The sequence below is a fragment of the Lepisosteus oculatus genome, unplaced genomic scaffold, assembly GCF_040954835.1.
Source record: "Lepisosteus oculatus isolate fLepOcu1 unplaced genomic scaffold, fLepOcu1.hap2 HAP2_SCAFFOLD_45, whole genome shotgun sequence".
NCBI classification, from domain to species: domain Eukaryota; kingdom Metazoa; phylum Chordata; class Actinopteri; order Semionotiformes; family Lepisosteidae; genus Lepisosteus; species Lepisosteus oculatus.
Genome location: NW_027167988.1, coordinates 1,524,195 through 1,550,528, shown reverse-complemented (window position 1 = coordinate 1,550,528; position 26,334 = coordinate 1,524,195). Strand labels below are relative to the sequence as shown.

General features: G+C 47.6%; 8 non-coding genes across 8 annotated transcripts; 4 read left to right on the top strand and 4 right to left on the bottom strand.

Annotated features, from left to right (window-relative positions):
• Positions 1 to 54: 54 nt before the first annotated feature.
• On the top strand, positions 55 to 127 carry trnar-acg (transfer RNA arginine (anticodon ACG)). Its single transcript has one exon. It is a non-coding gene; the product is annotated as a tRNA-Arg (tRNA).
• Positions 128 to 7,687: 7,560 nt separating this feature from the next.
• Positions 7,688 to 7,758, top strand: trnag-gcc (transfer RNA glycine (anticodon GCC)). The gene has a single exon. It is a non-coding gene; the product is annotated as a tRNA-Gly (tRNA).
• Positions 7,759 to 12,713: 4,955 nt separating this feature from the next.
• Positions 12,714 to 12,787, bottom strand: trnat-agu (transfer RNA threonine (anticodon AGU)). The gene has a single exon. It is a non-coding gene; the product is annotated as a tRNA-Thr (tRNA).
• Positions 12,788 to 15,365: 2,578 nt separating this feature from the next.
• Positions 15,366 to 15,437, bottom strand: trnae-uuc (transfer RNA glutamic acid (anticodon UUC)). Its single transcript has one exon. It is a non-coding gene; the product is annotated as a tRNA-Glu (tRNA).
• Positions 15,438 to 21,643: 6,206 nt separating this feature from the next.
• LOC138229505 (U4 spliceosomal RNA) lies at positions 21,644 to 21,785 on the top strand. The gene has a single exon (XR_011185916.1). It is a non-coding gene; the product is annotated as a U4 spliceosomal RNA (small nuclear RNA).
• Positions 21,786 to 22,608: 823 nt separating this feature from the next.
• trnag-ucc (transfer RNA glycine (anticodon UCC)) lies at positions 22,609 to 22,680 on the bottom strand. The gene has a single exon. It is a non-coding gene; the product is annotated as a tRNA-Gly (tRNA).
• Positions 22,681 to 23,333: 653 nt separating this feature from the next.
• LOC138229454 (U4 spliceosomal RNA) lies at positions 23,334 to 23,475 on the top strand. The gene has a single exon (XR_011185865.1). It is a non-coding gene; the product is annotated as a U4 spliceosomal RNA (small nuclear RNA).
• Positions 23,476 to 24,297: 822 nt separating this feature from the next.
• On the bottom strand, positions 24,298 to 24,369 carry trnag-ucc (transfer RNA glycine (anticodon UCC)). The gene has a single exon. It is a non-coding gene; the product is annotated as a tRNA-Gly (tRNA).
• Between the last annotated feature and the right edge of the window lie 1,965 nt (positions 24,370 to 26,334).

Below are 26,334 nucleotides of genomic sequence, written 5' to 3'. Positions count from 1 at the left end.
TTTACTAGGTGCAGTGCTGATCTCACTGGGTTACAGTCCTGCAGTGTCACAGCAGGGCCAGTGGCGCAATGGATAACGCGTCTGACTACGGATCAGGAGATTGCAGGTTCGACTCCTGCCTGGCTCGGGTCGTTTTTAAACGCATCGGGCTACTCCCTAAGTAGTCTGTGCTACTTACTGCATTGTAATCGTACCCAGTAAGAGATTTCCTTCATGTAAATGAACTGCACCTGAGAGCTTTAGAAAAACACCTGGGCTCAGTACGGTGCTGAGAGCTCAGCGTTGCTGTTCTAATTAGCACGCACTGCATCGGCTATGAGCCTGAACCTTTCAATTATTCCGATCAGTAAGTCAACACGTAGTCCACATGAACGGTAGAAATATTCTCTTGTCTGTCTCTTGTTTGTATAGAACTGAATGTCCCTGACAATGTACTGTTAGTTTTAATTGAAGAACGGCATTTGTGTTCAAATATACCAGACAAGTTTATGTAACTGCTCATGCGACACTCAGTTGTAATTAGTCAAGAAATAAAGTCGAACAACAGCTGCGGGTTTGATTCTGAACGTATGAGATTGCAGCGCCTTTTACTTCCATTGACAAATGATAGAGATTCGAAGAGAGATCCTTCAGACCAGCAAGCAAACCCACGGCTATTTCGGTTTTCTATCTAGGCAACGTTGGTGTCTGCAATAGCATACATGAAAGCGTGATGCAATTTCTGTGGCTACATTTGTTGCACGTCATGCACAGTAAGAGTGTTTCTAACACCAAATAAAAAGTCAACAATTAGCGATCACGCCTTCTCCTCAGTTAACCCACTGAAACCCTTGCTGTTAACAGTTCTTTACTGCGTGCTTTACCAGCACCTACATATCGTGTCGGTTCTTTCAGCTTTATTCATTAGGTTTTCAAAGGCATAAGTAGAGCACCAGAGGTGCGAACGCAAAATGTGTAGTTATCTGAAGAATTGATTTCCATGGCAGCGGGTCCAAGCGATTTCGCGTTGTTATAGTACCAGGAAAGGGAAAGCGGCACTTCGCCTCTGCCGCGCAGGCACAAGGCGACGTGCGGCAGACGCCGGAGTCGGCAGGTTTCGAACCTACGCGGGGAAGCCCCAACGCATTTCGAGCCCATCGCCTTAACCACTCGAGCAGGACAAATGCGAGCTCGCCGCTGCCGCATTCCTCCTATAATCAAACACGGACTGCGATTTGGCTGCGGAAACCTTTTTAAAGTTGCTCTCCGTTAAAAAAAATACCTTTCACAAGATTCGTGCCGGCAGACAGACACGCCTCAGAGGGTTTAAGGCTGGCTTCACGTTCAAATGATAAAGTCCCCCAGTCCGGATGTCAAAATGCAACTTTGGCAGACAGAAAAAACATCAACAAACCAAAAATGTGGACAAGGATTTTACAACCTGCACCACACTGCACTTTCAAAAGCATTTACATTCGTGTTAGACGCAGGAATTGCCTTTGATTTGCGCGCTTACGAACGCCATGGAAAACGAAACAAAACTAAAGCCCTCAGCTCCTGCACTTGATTATAATGCCGTTACGTGTCGAAGCAGGAATTTACGTCATCCTACCACTGCAACACGGGGAATAGAGGGAAATGAGCACAAGCTACGAATTGTCTCTAATCAGTCCCTACAGTTGTAAGACGCCTGGAAGCGTGCACCCCCATCATTAATCTTTGCGCATCTGTGCAAGGTAAACTCTGGAGCAGTCTCTGAAACGGCTCAAAGGAAACACGTGATTGATTCCATGTGCATCTGGGGTTCATTTCTTATTTACATTTAATTCAAGGGAAAGGCTTGGGTCAGTTTCAGACGGCCTCCAACAGCGAGATTCAAGCGCCCCACCTTCAGCCCAATCTGCGCCGCCAGAACGCCAACGGCTCCTCTGGTCTTTGGGGTGCGGTTGTGACCCCGTAACCTAAAGTGTTGGTGGCAGACAAATGGAGACTAACAGGTGATGTCCTAGGACATGACTACATTGTGACACTCGGTGGGGATGGTGACCATTGCTTGGAAAAGAGTGCGAGGCCCCTTTAGAAAAACATTTTGTTAACAGGCATTCTGCCTCAGCCTAAACACCTATAGCTTGCAAAGCGCATGCTATTAGACAGGCACCTCTGCAAGACCTTAAGAGTCTCTTAAACTAGTGATAGTAAGGTGTTCCCAATGGGCGATGTTTGGCTTTCAAATCATCTCTCTGTGGAAGCGCCGAGATGCAGCTGTTTAAGGCTTAGAAGCAGCTGACTGTTTCACTACCTAGCTGATTACTGTCAGTCAGGGAGCTCAGAGGTGAAAAGCCTGTCTGAGAGACAATTCGCCGTCGATCAGTTCAATATGTTCCGTTCCTGCTCGGTGCAACTGAGATCATCTTGGTAGCCGTGTAGCTCAGATGAGTGAGAGCGTGTGTGTGTGTACCACCGTGATTGGATGCCGGTCCTTCTCAGGTCACAGTAAACCTTCTGCTGCCTAACTTCCCTAATTTTGGGGATCCCTTTGAAAAAGCAAAGGAAAAAAAAACTGGCTCTCATCAGCGTGATTGACCCTACCCAGTATGCCCCAGTGGCCTAATGGCTAAGACACTGGCCTCCTAAAACAGGGATTGTGGGTTTGAGTCCCATCTGGGGTGCTCCTGTCCCATTTTGAGCGTACAAATGTCCTTGTGATTTGCAAAGCTACAACCCCACCTTACTCAGTGAGCGTCTCTGCTTTTCTCTCACATACAGTTGGGAGAAAAACTTTTGTAAACAGCCCTTCGGAATGATGTGGATTTCTGCATGAATGGCTCCTAACATGTGATCTTATCTTTATCTAAGTCATAATAATTAATAAAGAGAGTCTGATTTAACAAACAACACACGCCCAACATTTGACATTGCTGTTTCTTTATTGACCAAATGGTTTAAACAATCAAGGTCATTGATGGAAAAAGTACGTGAACCCTTATATTAAGGAGCTAGTGGAACCTCCTTTATGACAAAAACCTCAATTCCCACTTTCTGTAGTGGCTGGTCAGACCTGAGCAGCGGTTAGGAGGTATTTTGGCCTATTCCTCTATGCAAAACTGTTTCAGTTCATGTATATTTTTGGGATGTCTTGTGCTGAATGGCCTGCTTCAGATCACGCCACAGCACTTCAATGGGATTGGGGTCAGGACTCTTACTTGGCCATCCCAAAATATGGAATTTCTTCTGTTTCAGCCACTCTGTTGTTGATGTACTCCTTTGTTTTTGTCATGCTGCATGACCCAGCGTCTTTCGAGTTTTAGATCACAGGCAGACACCCTGACATTCTGCTGTAGAATTTCCTGATACATCTTTGAATTCATCGGTCCCTTGATGATTGCAAGCCGTACAGCCTCCGCCATGCTTCCCAGGTGGGATGAGGTTTTGGAGTTGGTATGCAGTGTTTTGTTATCTCCAAACATAACGCTGTGCACATTTACCAACAAGTTCAACTTTTGTCACGTCTGTCCACAGAACATTGTTCCAGGAGTTGCTGTGGAACATCCATGTGGTCTTTAGCAAACTTGAGAGGGGCAGTGGTGGTTTTTTTTGGGGGGGAGAGCAGTGGTTTCCTCCGTGGTGACCTCGCATGATCACCACTCCTGTTCAGATTTCTTCTTATGGTGGACTCATGGACACAGACGTAAGACAAAGTCAACCACCTGTTCGCTAGATCCCATCCCCACTCAGCTAGTCAAAGATTCCCTCGAAGGACTGGCAGGACCTATAATTAGTATGATGAATGCATCGCTTGCGTCAGGCGTTGTACCTGATCAATTTAAGGTAGCGGTTGTTAGACCGCTCCTTAAGAAGTCAAATTTGGATCCACAAGTTCTTAACAACTACAGGCCTGTCTCAAAGGTCCCATTTCAATCTAAAAGTTTTGAGAGAATAGTTGTTGCCCAACGTCAATCGTATCTGGATTCAAATAATATACTTGAGAAATTTCAATCTGGTTTCTGAAACAGCATTAACAAGAGCCTTAAATGATATTCTCTTAGCTACTGATGCGCGGAATGCAACAGTGCTAGGTTGCAACAGAGCTAGGAATGCAAACGTTAGGTTGCGCTTCTTCATGCTGCATGGTCGGCATGAGTGGAGCTTTTTAAACGTCTGTACTTAGTGCGCCTCATAAGAAATCGTTTGTCCCCGTTCAAAAGAGATTGTGCGATGTCCTGCAGCGTTCGCAAAGCAAACCTTTGACAGTTTGAAAAGAGGAATTTATTCTGCTTCCTGTGCGTGCAGTAGTTACAAAGTTGAACGTCTTTACACGATCTGCTGCAGTTTTCAGTGGGCGGGCTTTGTCAGATGGCTTGGAAAAACGCACTGTGTTTCGGCTCGGGAAACATCATGAGCAGTGTCCTGCATGTTTTCTGTGTATAGCTGTCTTTTAACGCATACAGAATTCATTCGAAATCATTGATTTCTCCAATTAACAAAGGTCCCTTAAAGGATGAGTCAAAGTAACGTCTAATCGGATTAGTTTCCTTAGAGCTGGTTTAGAGTTTGCTCAAGAGTTTACCTTTCACAGATGCGCAAAGAAGAATGTTGGCGGTGCACGCTTCAAGGCGCCTTACAGCTGTAGGGAGTGATTCGAGACGATTCGTGGCGCGTGCTCGTTCCCATATACCGTACGCCCCGGGGTGCAGTGCTAGGATGACGTATAATACCGCTTGGGCACGTAACGGCGTTATACGCAAGTGCAGGACATGAGGGTTTTCGTTTGTTCGTTTTGTTTTGCTCTGCTTTGCTTTGTTTTGCTTTCCATCGCGTTGGTAAGAGCGTAAATAAAAAGGCGATTCCTGCGTCTACCACTAATGTAAGAGCTATTTCAAGTGCGACGTGGTGCGGCTTTTCAAATGCTTGTGGGCATTTCTCTGTTGTTGATTCTTTTTTTGTGTGTAACAAAGTGGCATTTTCATGTCCGGACGGGGAGACTTTATCATTCCGACATGAAGCCACCCTTAAGTCCTCTGAGGCGTGTCTGTCTGCAAGGCTTGTATTTTGGAAATGTTTTTTTGAAACGGAGAACGACTTTGAAATAGGCTTCCGCCGGCGCCTCGCGATCCAGGTAAGATTGTAGCAAGAACGCAGCGGCAGTGGGGCTTGCTGTAGTCGTGGCCGAGTGGTTAAGGCCATGGACTAGAAATCCATTGGCGTCTCCCCGCGCAGATTCGAATCCTGCCGACTACGTTGTCCGCCTCCAGTCGGTGTGTTTCGGCGCAAGCAAAGAAGCGCGCCTCTTTGCTGTTCCTGGTGGTTTTAAAACGCCCAATCGCTTGTACCCGCTGCCTTGGAAATAAGTTCTTCAGCGTCCGCGAATGGCATTTTGCAGTTGGAAGCAGATGTCGACGCGTTTTGCACAGAGCACCAAAAAAGCGTCTTTTTTGAAGGCCCAGGCACTGAGCATTGGTGGTTCAGTGGTAGATTTCTCGCCTGCCACGCAAGAGGCTCGGGTTCGATTCCCGGCCAATGCAGTGGCTTTTGCAGCGAGCGGCTCCATCACTTGCACCCCCTTGCAACTCGCAACTCAAAAAACCCACTGAAGCTAAGCAGGTGTGAGCCAGGTCAGTACCCGGATGAGGGTGAGCTACAGGGAAAAACAAAGCTTCCAGCTGGAAGCGGTGTTAATGGTGCCGGCGGGGGGGGGCGCTCACCCTGAGGTCTGTGCGGGTCCCAATGCCCCAGTATAGTGACGGAGATGCTGTGTTGTAAAAGGGTGCTGTCTTTCGGATGAGATGTAAAACCGAGGTCACAGCGCTCTGTGGTCATTAAAAATGACCACCAAAACCTTTGACAAAAGCTCTTGGTAATTGATGGTCTTCAATAATGCTTCTCCTTTAGGTACATTTTAAATCAGCTGAAAACTGTTGTGAAATGGGGGGGCACTTCAGGCCAGTGTAGGATTTGGGTTACAAGAACCATGAAACTGCACGAGAAAGCCCGTACACTGAATTACACGGCTTTCTATTCAAAGGAGGGCAAAAGAAATTCCCTGAGATCGATTTTTGCAGCACAGAGAGGAACACTGTCGTGAGGCCGTTTAGCTCAGCTGGTTAGAGCGTGGTGCTAATAATGCCAAGGTCTCGGGTTCGATCCCTGTACGGGCCAGGTCCTTTTCTCCTCTCTTACCAAAGCTGTTAGGTTCCTTTCCGTGGTGAGAGGGGTTGTCATGCAACGCTGCCACATAGTGCCGACAGACAAGAGTGTTGCGGGAGAAGAGAAAAGTGTTTGAAGATTCAAGAGTGTCTTAGGTGGAGCCAAAATCAAGTGTCACAAATGCAAGTGGGAGGATTTCCAATGTTTAATATGGTAAAAATAAGCGGAAGTTATCTGCCGGTCCGGCACAGTCTGCCATGCTTTTGCCATATACTGTAAAGTGGTGTCGAACTGCAAATGGTGAGGCTCCAGTTATACATCGAGTGTCACATTAAATGACAAAAATGAAGAGAGTTAAAGCAGCTGGAGAGGTTTTCTTACAACTTTTGAGCTGACACAGTTTTGGAAAATGTTTTCTTCACGCTGCACTGTACAACATAGGCAGCCAAGAGTCTCCAAAACAAAACAGAATGGACATATAGGAGAAAATTCCCACTCGTCCTGAAGTTCCCAAAATCCAGCACTGAGCGTAAACAAAGTGTCTAAGTAGCGTGGGAATGCTAACCCTAACCCTAGCTGGAGTTTGAGCAATCCAGCACTGAGCGTAAAAAGATGAGTCAAAGTAACGTCTAATCGGATTGGTTTCCTTAGAGCTGGTTCAGAGTTTGCTCAAGAGTTTACCTTTCACAGATGCGCAAAGAAGAATGTTGGGGGTGCACGCTTCAAGGCGCCTTACAGCTGTAGGGAGTGATTCGAGACGAATCGTGGCGTGTGCTCGTTCCCATATACCGTACGCCCCGGGGTGCAGCGCTAAGATGACGTACAATACCGCTTGGGCACGTAACGGCGTTATATGCAAGTGCGGGACGTGAGGGTTTTCGTTTGTTCGTTTTGTTTTGCTCTGCTTTGCTTTGTTGTCTTTCCATCGCGTTGGTAAGAGCGTAAATAAAAAGGCGATTCCTGCGTCTACCACTAATGTAAGAGCTATTTCAAGTGCGACGTGGTGCGGCTTTTCAAATGCTTGTGGGCATTTCTCTGTTGTTGATTCTTTTTTTGTGTGTAACAAACTGGCATTTTCATGTCCGGACGGGGAGACTTTATCATTCCGACATGAAGCCACCCTTAAGTCCTCTGAGGCGTGTCTGTCTGCAAGGCTTGTATTTTGGAAATGTTTTTTTGAAACGGAGAACGACTTTGAAATAGGCTTCCGCCGGCGCCTCGCGATCCAGGTAAGATTGTAGCAAGAACGCAGCGGCGGTGGGGCTTTCTGTAGTCGTGGCCGAGTGGTTTAGGTGATGGACTAGAAATCCATTGGGGTCTCCCCGCGCAGGTTTGAATCCTGCCGACTACGTTGTCCGCCTCCAGTCGGTGTGTTCCGGCGCAAGCAAAGAAGCGCGCCTCTTTGCTGTTCCTGGTGGTTTTAAAATGCCCAATTGCTTGTACCCGCTGTGTCGGAAATAAGTTCTTCAGCGTCCGCGAATGGCATTTTGCAGCTGGAAGCAGATGTCGACGCGTTTTGCACAGAGCACCAAAAAAGCGTCTTTTTTGAAGGCCCAGGTACCGAGCATTGGTGGTTCAGTGGTAGAATTCTCGCCTGCCACGCGGGAGGCTCGGGTTCGATTCCCGGCCAATGCAGTAGCTTTTGCAGCGAGCGGCTCCATCACTTGCATCCCCTTGCAACTCGCAACTGAAAACCCACTGAAGCTAAGCAGGTGTGAGCCAGGTCAGTACCCGGATGAGGGTGAGCTACAGGGAAAAAGAAAGCTTCCAGCTGGAAGCGGTGTTAATGGTGCCGGCGGGGGGGCATTCACCCTGAGGGCTGTGCGGGTCCCAATTCCCCAGCATAGTGACAGAGAAATAATCATGTTTGGGCAACTTTGGTCACCCCCATTTAACTTCTGGGGCAGGAAAAGCACACTTTTCAAAACGTGTTTTTCAGCTCGCTGTGACCTCTGTTTTACATCTCATCCAAAAGACAGCGCCCTTTTACAACACAGCGTCTCTGTCACTATCATAAGTGACTGCCATCATAAGAATATGAGTCCAATATTTTAGAATATAGTCAGAATGACTTCTAACCTTACCTGTGGTGTCTTTAATCCCTATTGCTCAATGCATGGTGTACGTACTGCATAGATGTGTCTTGAGAATGAGGAATGGGCCCCTGAGACCGTCATTTACCTGTTTCACAAATGATCGTATTTTACTAGAGATTCTGTTTGGGATTCAGATGTGCATTCGGACAGCAATCCCTTTCAAGAAATGATACGTACTGGATGAGGTCAAAGGTGCTGGAACACTGTATTTAGGATGTGTTTGCAGTGATTGTGTGTCTCCTGCTTCATCGCAGTGATATATAGATGTGCTCCTGTAATTTATTGGTACATGCCCAGGGCAGTAAGCAGTCTGAGGATTTATTTCCAGACGGCATAGAGCAGTGAAGCAGTGAAGTAGTGCAACACACTGGATCATTATATTATTAGAATCTATTCTACTTAAATTATTACATTATACACAATTTGAGTTCATTTTAAAAAGTAAAAGGTAATGAAAGGAATGCATTTTCATAAGAAAGATAATACCGATATGCATGTGATAATCTTCCTTATATCATGTAGTGCGTCAGTTGGACACTTTGTGGGCTTGAAATACAAAGCAAATCATGTTCTATGGTACAAGATAAATACAAAACGTAAGCTTTTATTTTAATTAGATTTGTTTATAAAGCATAAGCAATCATTTATTACATTAATATATGTGAAAATGACATTTTAGCATCATAATATTACATAAAGGTCTCTAGCTTCAACACAGTGATATATATATATGCTCAGTGATTTATTGGTACATGCCCAGGTCAATAATCAGAATGAGGATTTATTTCCAGACGGGCTACAGGTAGTGTTGTGAAATACTTCAACACACTGGATCGCAGATTTAGACCCCCTGCACTCTTACTCCTTAAAAACCAAAGAAATGAAGATATGTAGCAATCACATTGTAACAGGGGTGACAGTGACTTAATGCTTATACTAGTGGACTTTTGGTACCTTTAGGGTACGGTGTTCCCTGAAGGGCTCTCAAACCCCACATTTCAGATGCCTAGCTGTATCGCTGATGTGTTGCACCTCAGAATCACTTTTAAACCTTACCTCTGGTATCTTTAATCCCTATTGCTCAACGCATGGTGAAAGTATTGCATAATTGTGTCTGAAAATGGGCACCTGAGAGACTCATTTGCCTGTTTCACAAATGATCATATTTGACTAGAGATTCTGTTTGGGATTCAGTTGTGCATTCTGACAGCAATCCCTTTCAAAAAACGATACATTCTGGATGAGGTCAAAGGTGCAGGAACACTGTATTTAGGATGTGCTTGCAGTTATTCTGTGTCTCTAGCTTCAACACAGTGATATATATATATATGCTCAGTGATTTTTTGGTACATGCCCAGGGCAATAATCATTATGAGGATTTATTTCCAGATGTGCTAGGGGTAGTGTTGTGAAATACTTCAACACACTGGATCGCAGGTTTAGACCCCCTGCACTCTTACTCCTTAAAAACCTGAAGCGTCTGGCGTCTCGCCGACGTCGAACACCCCCCTCAGGCTGTACTCGTACTCGGCTAACTGCTGTGGAACCCTGCGTGAGCAGCCGCTGCGCCACGGTGACGGCTGGCGACCCACGGACGCCCCACTATCGGCCGGCTCCAGCCCCGGCTGGTCCTCTAGAGCCTCCCCACACGGCTCCTCCTCCCGGGCCCGGTAGGGGGCCAGGCGGTCTCGGTGCAGGACCACCACTCTCCCCCATGTTCGCAACCGGACACGGTAGCAGACCTCGCCCACCACCCAGAGTACCTCAGCGGGCCCCTCCCACGACGGCGCCAGCTTAGGGCTGAGGCATTTGCGGTGGCGCTGGTTGTACACCCAAACCGAGTCCCCGGGCTGGAAGGCAGGCCCCCTGCAGCGCAGGTCGTAGTGCCGCTTCTGCCGGACCCCCGCCTGTGTCAGGTGGGTCCGTGCAAAGCTGTGCACCTGCTGCATCCGCTGCCGCAGGTCCCACTCGTTGTCCGGTCCAGCCAGCGGTGCCGACCAGTCTCCGGGCGGCGGGCCGAAGACCAGGTCCACCGGGGTTCACATTTCCCGGCCCAGCATGAGTGAGGCCGGGGTGCACCCGGTGGATTCCTGGACCGCGGTCCTATACGCCCAGAGCGCAAGGGGGAGGTGGCGGTCCCAGTCCCGTTGGTGCCGGGACACCAGGGTGGCCAGCTGGGTGGTGAGCGTACGATTAAACCGCTCCACCAACCCGTTGCTCTGGGGATGCAGCGGTGTGGTCCGCGTCTTAGTGATCCCCAGGCGCTGGCACACTCTGGCTAAGACCTGGGACTCGAAGTTACGCCCCTGGTCACTATGTAATTCCTCCGGCACCCCCAGCCAGGCAAACATCCCCTCCAGCAGTGCATCGGCCACCGTGGGGGCACTCTGGTCCGGGAGGGCGTAGGCCTCCGGCCACTTCATAAAATAATCCATGGCCACCAAGACGTAGAGGTTCCCGGCCTCGGTGCGCGGAAACGGGCCCAAAACGTCCACCCCCACCCGCTCCATAGGAGCCCCCACCTGGTGTTGTTGGAGGGGGGCCCGAGAGCGCTCGGGGGGACCCTTCTGCGCCACGCACACTGCACACGTTCGGCAGTTCCGCTCCACGTCCCGGTGGCAAAGACCCCAATAAAAATGGCCTCGGAGGCGCTGCAGGGTTTTTTTACCGCCAAAGTGCCCCACGCCCGGCTGGCCATGCACTGCTCGGAGCACCGCCCCGCGGAGCGACCAAGGCACCATCAGCCGCCACCGTACCTCGCCACTGGAGGGTACCCGCCACCCCCGGCGCAGCACCCCGTCCTTTACCTCCAAGGCCTCCCACAGGGCGCAGAGGGCCTTGACGGACTTTGGGTTTGGGGCGAGCTTCTCTCGCATAGGCCGCACTCCGGCTACCACTCCCAGCATGCCCAGCGGTACTACGAGCGCCTAGGGGCGCTTCCTCCTCACCACCAGGCGAGGGCGTTACAATACATAGAATATGCATGTAAAACGAACAGATCTTATCGAGAGGGTTATCAGAATACAAAAGGTATATATTCAGTCAGTTACAAAGTGTTACACATATCAAGAGGACATACGTTCAGTATATCATTCATTTAGACCATTTCATAAATGAACCTGGTTATAACTTCTACATTAGATACTGAAAACAAGTACATAACTCTTAGGAATTAAATTGATATCAACTGGTTGGGATAACAATTGAATTCTCGAGCAGTAATGCAGTGAAGTTGAATACTCATCCAATCTCTGGGGATTCAGATCTCCTGCGGGCACAAAGAAGCGGTTGCACGCTTGTTTCTGTCCAATCCGCGCTCTCTGTCTAGGTGCCAGGCTGTGCTGTGCGGGTTGCGACGGTGCCCTGCTGATGCTCACTGACCGGCTAGTTAGTGTTGGCTTTAACTAGCAAAGTTTGTGCACAGGAGAAAAGATGACTATGGGTCCCAGCAAGTCAAGAAGAAGACCGGTTCGTTCCTGATGAAGAGCTAGTTCTGAATAGTGATTCAACTGTCCACAGTTCCGACCTGTTCACGAGGCCTGCTGCTGGTGCTAACCTCGGGTGGATCCTCTGGTTACTCTCTGGCAACCTCCGCTCTATACTCTTAGAAGGAAAGTTCTGGCACTCGGACACACTGGCCGTTCCGTGGTTGTCCGGGCTGAGTCTCAGGATGGTCAGGAGGTGCGCTGTGAGAATGTCCTGCCCTTGGGAGCCTTCTGCTCCTGGGCTGTCCTGCCCTGGAATTCTCCTTTGAATTCCCTTTAGAAAACTCCACAGAAATCTCTACTGAATTCCCACTGAATCTCTCAGGCTCTCTGTGTTGCCTGTTTTTACCTGGAGGAACTTCAGCTTTCGGCTGAAAGATCCATGGGCATCAGAGTCCCACGTGGGTTACTCGGCCCTACCAGTCCCTGATTGGTTGATCAAGGTGAGATATGAGTCACTTACTCCTGACACTTAGGAATGCAGTCCAGATGTCCATCTGGCACTCCCTAGACAGATAGGCGCCAATGGATGACCATTGATCATGATAGCCAGGCTTAGCTAAGTGCATCCCCCTTTGGGAGCTGTCCCTTATCAAGGGAAACCTTAAATCAGCCTGCATGAATAGATTCTCTGTGGCTGCACCACAGAGATGAACAGAGAGATGAGGCCTAATTTGTGAAAGCTCAGAAACACTTAATTCTTTCTTATTAATAAGCCTCACTTCTAAAACAGGAGATTCGCGTTTGGGAATGCGCCCTGCCCTACAAATAAAACAGGTCTACAGGTCTGTTCTTTCTTTTTAAAGAAAAAAACATTGCTGACTTCTTTTTTTTTTGCCAGCCGCTAGCGCTGATTAGCAAGGTTTGTATTTCATGTTTTGCAAGTTGCATCCATTTTAAGAAAAACAAGTCGCGTTAAAGACAGGAAATGAATACTTGCATTTAATTAAGTCTAGCCGTAGGCGGTTGTCTATAATGACCAGTACTGTTCAAGAAGACAGAACAAAGAAGGCACCGCTGGGATTCGAACCCAGGATCTCCTGTTTACTAGGCAGGCACTTTAACCAACTAAGCCACAGCGCCCCAGGAGTGTTGTCCTTTTGCAGCCACTTGGACACACCTTTAGAAAAACATTTTGTTAACAGGCATTCTGCCTCAGCCTAAACACCTATAGCTTGCAAAGCGCATGCTATTAGACAGGCACCTCTGCAAGACCTTAAGAGTCTCTTAAACTAGTGATAGTAAGGTGTTCCCAATGGGTGATGTTCGGCTTTAAAATCATCTCTCCGTGGAAGCGCCGAGATGCAGCTGTTTAAGGCTTAGAAGCAGCTGACTGTTTCACTACCTAGCTGATCACTGTCAGTCAGGGAGCTTAGAGGTGAAAAGCCTGTCTGAGAGACAATTCGCCATCGATCAGTTCAATATGTTCCGTACCAGCTCGGCGCACCCGAGATGAGTGAGAGCCGTGTAGCTCAGATGAGTGAGAGCTTGTGTGTATTTACCACCGTGATTGGATGCCAGCCCTTCTCAGGTCACAGTAAACCTTCTGCTCAAAAAAAGTGAGGTAAAACCTCACTCTGCACAGTAAAACCTAAAAAAGTGAGGTTTTATTTAATCTCTGACCAAGGGAAACGTTTCATTTTTTCAAAGAAATGTTTGTTAAAAAATAAAGTCATAGTTCCATGGGATTCAATCATAGACCGTGTGACATGGAAGTCAGGAACCTAACCCACTAAAGCACTACAGAAACATTATCGACAGACAATGTACAGCGTGTACTATTCTTGTGTTGCGGTACATGAATATAATTATATCGTTATTAATTTCTAATTTATAACTTTATTAACTTTATAAATTTATTAACGTTATTAATTAATTTCACGACGCACAGACAGAGCGTGGGGAGCCGCCGCCTGTAAACACGGCTCCAGGCAGGACTCCGCTCTGCAGGAGCCGCAGAGCAGAGGAGATGGGGGCAGCTTAGCTCCTGTGCAGAGACCTGAGCTGTTGTTGCTGCGGACGCTGTCTTTTCTGCACTCGGGGTAGGAGTGAATGTTGAGTTGCCCTTAGAAATGAAGCAGAGCACTTCAACGGCACGGGTGTGTGTGTGTGCGCCCTGGTGATTCTGGGAGACAGATCGAACCTGGGCTAAAAGAGAGGGGGCTTAGCCCTCTTCCATTTGCTACTTCAAAGTTGTAGAACCCATTTGCATCTGCTAGGCGGCGCAGTCGTCATGCACAAAGAACGCTTTGAAAAGCGTCCAAAGCAAGTCATTCCGAGTTGGTCGTTTGTGTTTTCCGTTCAGACGCGAAATGCTGAAATGATCTCTCGGCTCCTCGGTTGTCATTTCTGCTCCGTAAAGGAATCACAGCACGCGTCGCCTTCCAGCACGCTGGGTCGGGACACGATGCCGGGGGTGGGAGCATCCGATGTCTTCCTCGTTAGTATAGTGGCAAGTATCCCTGCCTGTCACGTGGGAGACCGGGGTTCGATTCCCCGACGGGGCGTAGCTTTTCTTTTACCTCCTTAGAGAAAGGACTGCCTTTCACTTCTCTGTTTTCTAACACAGCGTCGTGCACCTTTTCATTGCTCTCGCTTTCAGAGCCTCCGCACAGCACACGACTCGACATCAGGAAGCACATTGAAGTGAAAGCAGGGAGCGCTGCGACATGCACTGTGCAGATCCCGCCACACTAAGAGGTGAGTGGGTCTGTTCGATGCACAAAGAACGCTTTGATAAGCGTCAAAGGCAAATCATTCCGAGTTGGTCGTTTGTGTTTTCCGTTCAGACGCGAAATGCTGAAATGATCTCTCGGCTCCTCGGTTGTCATTTCTGCTCCGTAAAGGAATCACAGCACGAGTCGGCTTCCAGCACGGTGGGTCGGGACACGATGCCGGGGGTCGGAGAGAGCGATGTCTTCCTCGTTAGTATAGGACCTGTCACGCGGACCTGTCACCTGTCTCCACCTGTCACGCGGGAGACCGGGGTACATCAGGACGCGCATTGAAGTGAAAGAAGGATGCGCTGCGACATGCACTGTGCAGATCCCGCCACACTAAGAGGTGAGTGGGTCTGTTCGATCACAGCGCTAGGCGAATCCCCAATCCCCTTTTGTGCGTGGCGACAAAAGAAGTCTGTTTTCGCCCGGTTTCAAACTGGGGACCTTTCGCGTGTGAGGCGAACGTGATAACCACTACACTACGGAAACGGTGGTAAGACATGCCCAGCGGCCCAGTGCTGAGCTTCGCCAATGCGATTCAGCTGCTTCCAGTGCCTTTATTGGAGTGCGCTGATGGACCGTGCTCTCTCTCCAGAGACCAGCACGCCTGTCATGGACGGAGCAGGAAAGGCGGCGTCACATTCTACAGCCCTCTCCACGCAATCGACGAAATCGGGCTGCTGACGTGGAGAAAATCGCCTCTCCAGAAAGTGCAAATATCATCTTGGAGAGTATAGATCCTATTGCCGAAGGTCAGCCCTGTCTACCAGAGTAACCCTCCCACCTCCTGCAGCGATGGTCAGCTGGTCTCACACGCGAGAAGTTTCGGCTGGAAACAAGCGCCCCCTCTTCTCGCACGTTTTGCACGTTCGAGTAGTTTTAATGCGGCTCCTTGGTACACGGTGCTGATCTTTTGGAAAGCAGGAGGCAAAACTGACACGTTCCCATACCGGGAGTCGAACCAGGGCCGCCTGGGTGAAAACCAGGAATCCTAACCACTAGACCATATGGCAGCGAACAACCCTCCTGTTCCCGGCATCATGCAAGCAAACTACATAAATATGAGAAAACGCAAGAGAGTTGTCACTCAAAGTGTCGAAGGGTCGATGTATACTGGGACTCAGTTGAAATGCAACGTCAGGACTTTTCCGTTTATGTCACACGAAGAGAGCACAGCCTTTTCCGCCCTGCCACGTGTGTATCGGTAACTCGCCGTGATCGTATAGTGGTCAGTACTTTGCGTTGTGGCCGCAACAACCCTGGTTCAAATCTGGGTCACGGCAGAATAGGGGCGTCTGCTTTTACTACTTGCATGAATGAAGGCAAAAAAAAGCCAATCGATGTGAACGAACGGCGCTTTACAGAGGAGTACTGCCTGACTGGATCGTTGATGAACGACAGAGGCCACTCCGACCTCTTCTCGGGTTTCTTCAATGACTTACTAAGGATCTTCTTCACATTCGCCCATGCAGGGGAAGCCAGTTACACCAAAGCAAACGCAGGAAAGTGCATTTCATGCAGAGACCAGGAGGGACCTGTTTACACCAAGAGTGGTCGGAGTATGGAACAATGCGCCCAGCCCTGTTGCTGGAGTCGATTCTTGATTAGATTTTGGGCTCACTAAGAGGCCCCCGCTGGGTACTAATCTTTCTGTTGTTCTCGCAGGTGTTGCGCTGCTTTTGAGCCGACAGCTCGTCTTGGTCTGTCGGGACAGCCCAATTGCAAATGATCGGCTCCAGGTACAGAAAAAACGTGCGTTTAGTACAAGAGTGCATGAACGCACCGGAAATACATTGGGAACAAATGACTGGTGGTTCAAGACCTCTGTGAAGTGCAGGAGCGTGCAAGAAGAGGCTGTTTGCACCCAGTCTCGAACCTGGGACCTTTCGCATGTTAGGCAAACGTGATAACCACTACACTACGGAAACCTGTACGGTTTGTTGCTGGTGTATCGCTTGCGTTTCGGGCTGAGAAAGGGACGCGTCATTTTAGGCAGGGGGCGCTGGAGAGAGGAACAAAGGGAGCGATGAAACAAAATGCCGAAACCCGGGATCGAGCCAGGGACCTTTAGAACATACTCTCACGAATCGTTAGAATATGTGCGTTTGATCATCAATTGCGTAACAACCACATTCGTTCGACTTGAGCCATCAAGCTCATAGTTTTCAAATCTTGAAAGCTGTCATTGAGCACATCATAGTCTGCAGTACGCCCCGTAACTTGCGTACTTCAACAGAAAGAAGAGCAGACAGCTCCATAAATATGCGAGGCGCAGAGAGTGCAAGGCGAGCCGCACACGTTTCGGTGGCTGAGAGAGGGCAGTTTTTGCTTCTGCATTTCCCAATTTTTAATGGCTGAGTGAGGGCACGATGCTGAAGCAGAGAGGCCACTTCAGCCAGAGAGACTTGTGCTAGGTGAGATCTGAAAAACGGACTCGCAACAGAAACAGACCAAAAAAGTATCGGTGAGATCAAAAGGCAAATGCAACATCCAGCAGAGGGCGTCTGAAGATTAGGGAACGGGCGACTGAAATCCATATGAGGCAAACTTTCCGGCTGTGCACTGCAGCTGGCCTCGTTGGCGTAGTTGGTAGCGCGTCAGTCTCTTTATCTGAAGGTCCTGAGTTTGATCCTCACACGGGGCATGGCTGCTTGCTCTTTTCAAACACTTGCGGCAACTGTTCGCTCATAACCACGTCTGGAATGCGTGACCTTTACACGGGGGAGAAGCAATGCCGCATCCCTTTTCTAAAGAACATTCATATTCAGAAATAAGTCAAGAAATTTGCCATTACTTTTGCTGTCAGCCTGCCCATGTTGCCAAAGAAAGATTCACTCGGCGTCAACATGACAGAACAGCGATCACTTGAAAACACTGTTCCACACTCCGTAAGCAAGAACTTCAGTGTTTGCAGTCACCCGATATGCCGATAGTCAAAGGAGCACAAAACACGAAGCGTCAAAAGACAAGATGAGTTGATGGAAAGACCGTTGAATTGATGAGCACAAAAGTTCAGCTCGTACAATAGGCAACGAAGGTCCCGGCGTCATCATCGCACTTGAAAGGACTGCCTTGCAGACTAAGGGCAGTGGGAGGTTGCTGTTTTGAGATGGAGGCATTGGGATGGTGGGCCGAGATCTATTCTTCTTAAGGAATTCTTCATCGTGAAAGATCGGTCCACAGATCATCCAAAGAACTTACAAATTTTTGGGACTCAGGGAATCACGTCTTGAAAATACGGCTTGGACGCGTAACGGCATTCTATCCAACTATCCAACTGCAGGACTTGAGGGTTTTTTGTGCTTTGTTCTGTTTTCGTTGACATCGCATTCGTAAGAGCGTCAAAAAAAGGCAATTCCAGCATCTAACACGAATAAAAGGGCTATTGAAACTGCAGGGCTGCGCAGCTTCTAAAATCCTTGCACACAATTCTCCGTTATTGTTACTTCCTTCTTTCTGTCTAACAAAGTTCCCTTTTCCTGACCGGACGGGGAGACTATCATTCCAACTTGAAGCCAGCCTTAAGTTCTCCGAGGCGCATTTGTCTGCTAGCATGCATTTTGTGAAATTTTTTTTTGTTGTTGTTAAACCAAAAGCGACTTTGAAAAAGGTTTCCACCGCCGCCCGGCACTCTATGTTAGACTGTATCAAGAAAGCAGCATGCGCTGCAGCCGTGGCCGAGTGGTTAGGGCGATGGATTAAAAAGCCGTCGGGGTCTCCCCGCGAAGCTTCGAGTCCTGCCCCCTACGGTGTTGTTGTGTGTCTGCGCAACAAAGGAAAAGCACCCATTTCGCTCTTCCCGCGACTTTTAAAACACGAATGATCTGGATTTCTACATGAATGGCTCTTAAAATGTGATCTGATCTTCATCTGACGCATAATAATAAATAAAGACAGTCTTGTTTAACAAACAACACACAACATTTTACATTGTCAATTCAGTTCAAATCAATGTATTTCTATATAGCGCCTTTCACAACAAGGTTGTCCCAAGGCACTTAACAATGCAAGTTGTTAAGAGCCTTGTGTCTAATATGCCGCCTAGGTTACGTGCTGTCTCTTTGAGGCAAATGTTTAAATCCTCTGAGTTAAGTGCTGAAGTTATAGTAGTCCTATCAGTATTGTTGCCTCCGATCAACAGATCCTCAGTTTTCTCAGAGTTGAGTAACAAAAAGTTTTCACACATCCAAGTCTTTCCTTCATTTATGCATTTAACTAAAGTGATAATAGAAGAGTTGTCATTTGGTGTAAACAAAATGTTTATTTGAGTGTCATCAGCATATGAATGAAAGTTCATATTATTTTTTCGTATTATCCTACCTAGCAGCAGCATGTAGAGAGAGAGAGCAATATTGGTCCCGGCACTGATCCGTCTGGTACCCCAAATTGAACTGGTGACGTTGATGAAGCAGTACAATTATTAGATATTTGAACATAATGAAAACGATGAGTAAAATGTGAAGTAAACCACTGAAGGACGGTTCCAGATAAGCCAACCTCAAACTCAAGCCTGTGTAACAAAACAGAGAGGTCAACCGTGTCAAAGGCAGCTCTAAGATCTAGAAGCACAAGCACTGTTGCATTCCCCGCATCAGTAGCTAAGAGAATATCATTTACGACTCTCGTTAATGCAGTTTCAGAAACCAGACTGAAATTTCTCAATTATATTATTTGAATCCAGATACGATTGACGTTGGGCAACAACTATTCTCTCAAGACTTTTAGATTGAAATGGGACCTTTGAGACAGGCCTGTAGTTGTTAAGAACTTGTGGATCCAAATTTGACTTCTTAAGGAGCGGTCTAACAACCGCTACCTTAAATTGATCAGGTACAACGCCTGACGCAAGCGATGCATTCATCATACTAATTATAGGTCCTGCCAGTCCTTCGAGGGAATCTTTGACTAGCTGAGTGGGGATGGGATCTAGCGAACAGGTGGTTGACTTTGTCTTACGTCTGTGTTCATGAGTCCACCATAAGAAGAAATCTGAACAGGAGTGGTGATCATCCGAGGTCACCACGGAGGAAACCACTGCTCTCCCCAACAAAAAAACCACCACTGCCCCTCTCAAGTTTGCTAAAGACCACATGGATGTTCCACAGCAACTCCTGGAACAATGTTCTGTGGACAGACGTGACAAAAGTTGAACTTGTTGGTAAATGTGCACAGCGTTATGTTTGGAGATAACAAAACACTGCATACCAACTCCAAAACCTCATCCCACCTGGGAAGCATGGCGGAGGCTGTACGGCTTGCAATCATCGAGGGACCGATGAATTCCAAGATGTATCAGGAAATTCTACAGCAGAATGTCAGGGTGTCTGCCTGTGATCTAAAACTCGAAAGACGCTGGGTCATGCAACATGACAAAAACAAAGGAGTACATCAACAACAGAGTGGCTGAAACAGAAGAAATTCCGTATTTTGGGATGGCCAAGTAAGAGTCCTGACCCCAATCCCATTGAAGTGCTGTGGCATGATCTGAAGCAGGCCGTTCAGCGCAAGACATCCCAAAAATATACATGAACTGAAACAGTTTTGCATAGAGGAATAGGCCAAAATGCCTCCTGACCGCTGCTCAGGTCTGACCAGCCGCTACAGAAAGTGGGGGTTGAGGTTTTTGTCAATAAAGGAGGTTCCACTAGCTCCTTAATATAAGGGTTCACGTACTTTTTCCACCAATGACCTTGATTGTTTAAAACATTTGTTAAAACAGCAATGTCAAATGTTGGGCGTGTGTTGTTTGTTAAATCAGACTCTCTTTATTGATTATTATGACTTAGATAAAGATGAGATCACATGTTAGGAGCCATTCATGCAGAAATCCGGCATTCTATCCAACTGCAGGACTTGAGGGTTTTTTTGTGCTTTGTTCTGTTTTCGTTGACATCGCATTCGTAAGAGCGTCAAAAAAAGGCAATTCCAGCATCTAACACGAATAAAAGGGCTATTGAAACTGCAGGGCTGCGCAGCTTCTAAAATCCTTGCACACAATTCTCCGTTATTGTTACTTCCTTCTTTCTGTCTAACAAAGTTCCCTTTTCCTAACCGGACGGGGAGACTTTATCATTCCAACTTGAAGCCAGCCTTAAGTCCTCTGAGGCGCATTTGTCTGCTAGCATGCTTTTGTGAAAGTTCAAATTTGGACAAACACAATCTGTGGCGTTTAGCGTGACATAGTCTTGCAGGCATCGTGCTGTCTCACTGCAATACTATACCGCTGGAGGAAACAGTCCATCTGGCCATGAAACTCATTTGAACGTCTAGCTACAGCAACTAACAATATCATGATTTATTCAGGATGTGTGGAATCAGCACGTCCCGGAGACAGCTTCCGAAATCGTGAGCATTCTCTGGTGGTGTCCTGCTGGGATCCTGTGGGCGTGTGTTGGTGGTATAGTGGTGAGCATGCAAAAGCCACTGCATTGGCCAGGAATCGAACCCGAGCCTCTTACTTAGCAGGCAAGAATTCTTCCACTGAACCACCAATGCTCAATACCCGTACCTTCAAAAAAGACGCTTTTTTGGTGCTCTGTTCAAAAAGCGTCGACATCTGTTTCCAGCTGCAAAATGCCATCCGCGGACGCTGAAGAATTTATTTATTTAGACACCGCTCAGAATCCCCTGTAAGATTCTCCCTCAGTTCCTTTGAGCAGTGTTTTACCTCTTTCAAAAGGCTTCACTTTCCTAGTCACATTCCAAGGCTCATCGAACCCGGGCTGTTTCCTCCAGCGGTATAGTATTGCAGTGAGACAGCACGATGCCTGCAAGACTATGTCACGCTAAACGCCACAGATTGTGTTTGTCCGTTCGTGTCAGTCGTCCTGCAACCACGGGAAGTGGGACACAAACATGCTGCAATGCTTTCAGGACGTTAGGATTTGTTTATGCAACATCCGAGAAGAGTACTTGTGGCTTGAATGTGAACTGTACGTGCCCGCCCCCTTTCCTCTGTAGTGCATGAGTTCCTCCCGGCATGCCCTTCGTCATTGTTCTGTCATCTTGTATTTAAAGGGTTGTATTCCTGCAGCTGAAAATAAGCAACGGTTTTCTCACAACGCCCTTTGTTTCCGACGGAGCCCTTGTCTGTCATGAAATTCTTCAAAACCTCAAACTAGAAGAAGAAGACGACAAATATGAAGCGTTACAGCAACGACATGCCATGAGACGATTGATAACGTTTCCGTAGGATCCCCGCGGTTGCCTGGCAACCGTCAGCTTTGCGCAGTGGCAGTATCGTAGCCTGTGAGGTTTAGCCGAGGCGTGATTATTACTAGTTGAAAACTTTTCCCAATACCCCCCTTCCGCCGGTTTGCAATACAATCGGCGAAAGCAATTTTTGATAGTCTCGTCAGAGACTGAGCAAGGTGTTTAAAGACAGATTTTGTCATGGTGACATCATGATAGAAAGAAACGAGCTTGTTACGTTTCAACAGAAACGCTCTTTAGCTCTTTCAGCGTTATGCAGAGAACAGCGTCTGTCGAGATCACTTTTGAGTCAGCGCGAAACGCCGTGTGCTGTCAGTTTGATTTCATATTGCTTGTAGCGGCGCCCGGCTTTTGTCTGTCAAACGTTAGGTTGCGCTTCTTCATGCTGCATCGTCGGCATGAGTGGAGCTTTATAAACGTCTGTACTTACTGCGCCCCATAAGAAATCGTTTGTCCCCGTTCAAAAGAGATTGTGCGATGTCCTGCAGCAAACCTTTGACAGTTTGAAAAGAGGAATTTATTCTGCTTCCTGTGCGTGCAGTAGTTACAAAGTTGAACGCCTTTACACGATCTGCTGCAGTTTTCAGTGGGCGGGCTTTGTCAAATGGCTTGGAAAAACGCACTGTTTCGGCTCGGGAAACATCATGAGCAGTGTCCTGCATGTTTTCTGTGTATAGCTGTCTTTTAACGCATACAGAATTCATTCGAAATCATTGATTTCTCCTATTAACAAGGGTCCCTTTTTGAACCTGCCAGAAGCATTCTTTCAATGTAACAGATTTACTCCGGGGAAAGGCAGCATGACATTGAGAGTAGCTCAAGCTTTCAGCACCCGTATCGGACTGTGTGTATGCAGACACCGCTCAGAATCCCCTGTAAGATTCTCCTTCAATTCCGTTTTGCTCTTTCAAAAGGCTTTGCTTTGCTAGTCACAATCCAAGGCTCATGACAGCATTTGGAACCAATCGCCACTGCGTTGGCCGGGAATCGAACCCGGGTCAACTGCTTGGAAGGCAGCTATGCTCACCACTATACCACCAACGCACGCCCACAGGCGCCCTGCAGGACACCACCAGAGAATGCTCACGATTTCGGAAGCTGTCTCCGAGACGTGCTGATTCCACACATCCTGAATAAATCATGATATTGTTAGTTGCTGTAGCCAGACGTTCAAATGAGTTTCATGGCCAGATGGACTGTTTCCTCCAGCGGTATAGTATTGCAGTGAGACAGCACGATGCCTGCAAGACTATGTCACGCTAAACGCCACAGATTGTGTTTGTCCGTTCGTGTCAGTCGTCCTGCAGCCACGGGAAGTGGGACACAAACATGCTGCAATGCTTTCAAGACGTTAGGATATGTTTGTGTAACATCCGAGAAGAGTACTTGTGGCTTGAATGTGAACTGTACGTGCCCGCCCCCTTTCCTCTGTAGTGCATGAGTTCCTCCCGGCACGCCCTTCGTCATTGTTCTGTCATCTTGTATTTAAAGGCTTGTATTTCTGCTGCTGAAAATAAGCAACGGTTTTCTCACAACGCCCTTTGTTCCCAACGGAGCCCTTGTCTGTCATGAAATTCTTCAAAACCTCAAGCTAGAAGAAGAAGAAGACGACAAATATGAAGCGTTACCGCAACGACATGCCATGAGACGATCGATAACGATTTCCATAGGATCCCCGCGGTTGCCTGGCAACCGTCAGCTTTGCGCAGTGGCAGTATCGTAGCCTGTGAGGTTTAGCCGAGGCGCGATTATTGCTAGTTGAAAACTTTTCCCAATACCCCGCTTCCGCCGGTTTGCAATACAATCGGCGAAAGCAATTTTTGACTGTCTCGTCAGAGACTGAGCAAGGTGTTTAAAGACAGATTTGGTCATGGTGACATCATGGTAGAAAGAAACGAGCTTGTTACGTCTCAACAGAAACGCTCTTTAGCTCTTTCAGCGTTATGCAGAGAACAGCGTCTGTCGAGATCACTTTTGAGTCAGCGCGAAACGCCGTGTGCTGTCAGTTTGATTTCATATTGCTCGTAGCGGCGCCCGGCTTTTGTCTGTCAAACGTTAGGTTGCGCTTCTTCATGCTGCATCGTCGGCATGAGTGGAGCTTTTTAAACGTCTGTACTTACTGCGCCCCATAAGAAATGGTTTGTCCCCGTTCAAAAGAGATTGTGCGATGTCCTGCAGCGTTCGCAAAGCAAACCTTTGACAGTTTGAAAAGAGGAATTTATTCTGCTTCCTGTGCGTGCAGTAGTTACAAAGTTGAACGTCTTTACACGATGTGCTGCAGTTTTCAGTGGGCGGGCTTTGTCAGATGGCTTGGAAAAACGCACTGAGACATCATGAGCAGTGTCCTGCATGTTTTCTGTGTATAGCTGTCTTTTAACGCATACAGAATTCATTCGAAATCATTGATTTCTCCAATTAACAAGGGTCCCTTTTTGAACCTGCCAGAAGCATTCTTTCAATGTAACAGATTTACTCCGGGGAAAGGCAGCATGACATTGAGAGTAGCTCAAGCTTTCAGCACCCGTATCGGACTGCGTGTATGCAGACACCGCTCAGAATCCCCTGTAAGATTCTCCTTCAATTCCGTTTTGCTCTTTCAAAAGGCTTCGCTTTGCTAGTCACAATCCAAGGCTCATGACAGCATTTGGAACCAATCGCCACTGCGCTGGCCGGGAATCGAACCCGGGTCAACTGCTTGGAAGGCAGCTATGCTCACCACTATACCACCAACGCACGCCCACAGGCTCCCTGCAGGACACCACCAGAGAATGCTCACGATTTCGGAAGCTGTCTCCGGGACGTGCTGATTCCACACATCCTGAATAAATCATGATATTGTTAGTTGCTGTAGCTAGACGTTCAAATGAGTTTCATGGCCAGATGGACTGTTTCCTCCAGCGGTATAGTATTGCAGTGAGACAGCACGATGCCTGCAAGACTATGTCACGCTAAACGCTACAGATTGTGTTTGTGTTGGACAGTTGGACCCTACAGCTGGACCCTCGTCGACAACCTGAATAGCTTATTCAGAAGCAGTGCTGGACCGGGAACGAACCAGCTTCTTCCCAGGCACAAGAGTGACTTGTGAGGACTCGCGGTCACACTCTGTGCATAGAGACTTTCTACCAGCCAGCCGGACTGCTGGTAGATCCCCTCGGAGCAACGACTGCCCTGCGCGCCGCAGTCAGATTCCTCCGTCCGTCCTACTCCGAGCTGCACCTTGACTGGTTGGCCGGTAGCCAGAGGATGCCGGGACAACGCCCATTGGACAACCGCTGGAACAGAGGCTGCAACAGAGCCTGTCAGCTGGTTTGGTGTTCGTGCCGGGAAATTCCAAATCCATACACAGTGGATAAGTAAACCCCATGTTCTACATTGCGTCTCGAGAATTCAATTGTACCTCAACACAAGTTGTTATCAATTTAATTCATGAGTAATGTATTTACTTCCGAGTTTAGAGTAACAGTGGGTAATAACACTGATTAGCGATTTGGTAACCGAACGATATATATTGACATATATTCTCTGTTGTGTATCTCTTTGTGTTTGCATCTCTTCGGGATTATATACCTTGTATATTGATAACCCTCACAGTAAGGTCTGCCACTCGTATCCAGGCAGACTAGTATATGTTTGGTGCACAATTTATATTAATAAATGTATCTAGTGTATTGAACCCCTGTGTGTGCGTTGTTAGTTGTTCTGACGATTGATTTTCTAAAAGCCCCAACGAACAACCTCGTGATTACTGCTACAATTAATAATTGTCTCAGTAAACCCATCAAACCATTACATTTAATGGCGTCCCTGGGTGGGCGAGTTAAGAATGAAATGAGAATCAGTCGCACAGAATAACTGATGTTGCTGTGAGTTCAAGTTCAGCACAGCACCGCGGCTTCTATACGCGAATACCGGGTGTGCTGATAACTGCGTAAAGAAATCCCCCTGTTTTCTAGCGTTTAGTGTAACGTGTGCTGATTGGAAATCCATCTGCTCGGGTGTCTAGATTCCATACTGTATTTTGGAAAAAGAAAAAAAAAAGTAATACTCTTAAAGTTTCTCTGACGTAATGACAATGGCTGCTAAAATGTCTGAAGTGGAGTCGCTTATAAGTACTATTTCTAGCGACGACAATCCTGGTTACTGGAGTGGTATCGAAAAGTTGAACTTTGATGATATTGAGAAGCTGCAAGTAGATTTAGTAGCTAAGGTAGCGAACCAGCTTAACACAGGAGGGTCTGTGAAAGCAGTTCTGGTCCTATCGAGTTTCACCTTAAATCTAGCTAAACAGCTGGAACTGTCTTTGTCCGAGCTGACAAAGTTTCAAAAGCTTCAGGGAACGCTAGAAAGATATAAGGCGGAGCGAGTTGAGTTGTTGGATATAATCAGAGAAAAGAGAGTGAAAAATGAGGAAAGTGAAGACTGACTCAGGGAAGCTTTAGGTAAATTAGATGACTTGTCTGCTAGAGAAACTGCGGCTGAGGTAGCTAGGAGAGACCTGGAAGCGAGCTTGAAAGAAAAAGAAAAAGAAATTGAGAATTTAAATGAGCTCAGCCAGGAAAGGCAAAAGGAGTCAGATGCTGCCGTACTGGAAGCAAAATAGACTAGATCCCACTTGCATGCCAGCCCACCTAGCAGCCCGGAGCGCTCACCCAGCGCGCCGGGAGGAGGTTTCTCCCGGCCAGGGTCTGTGGTCGG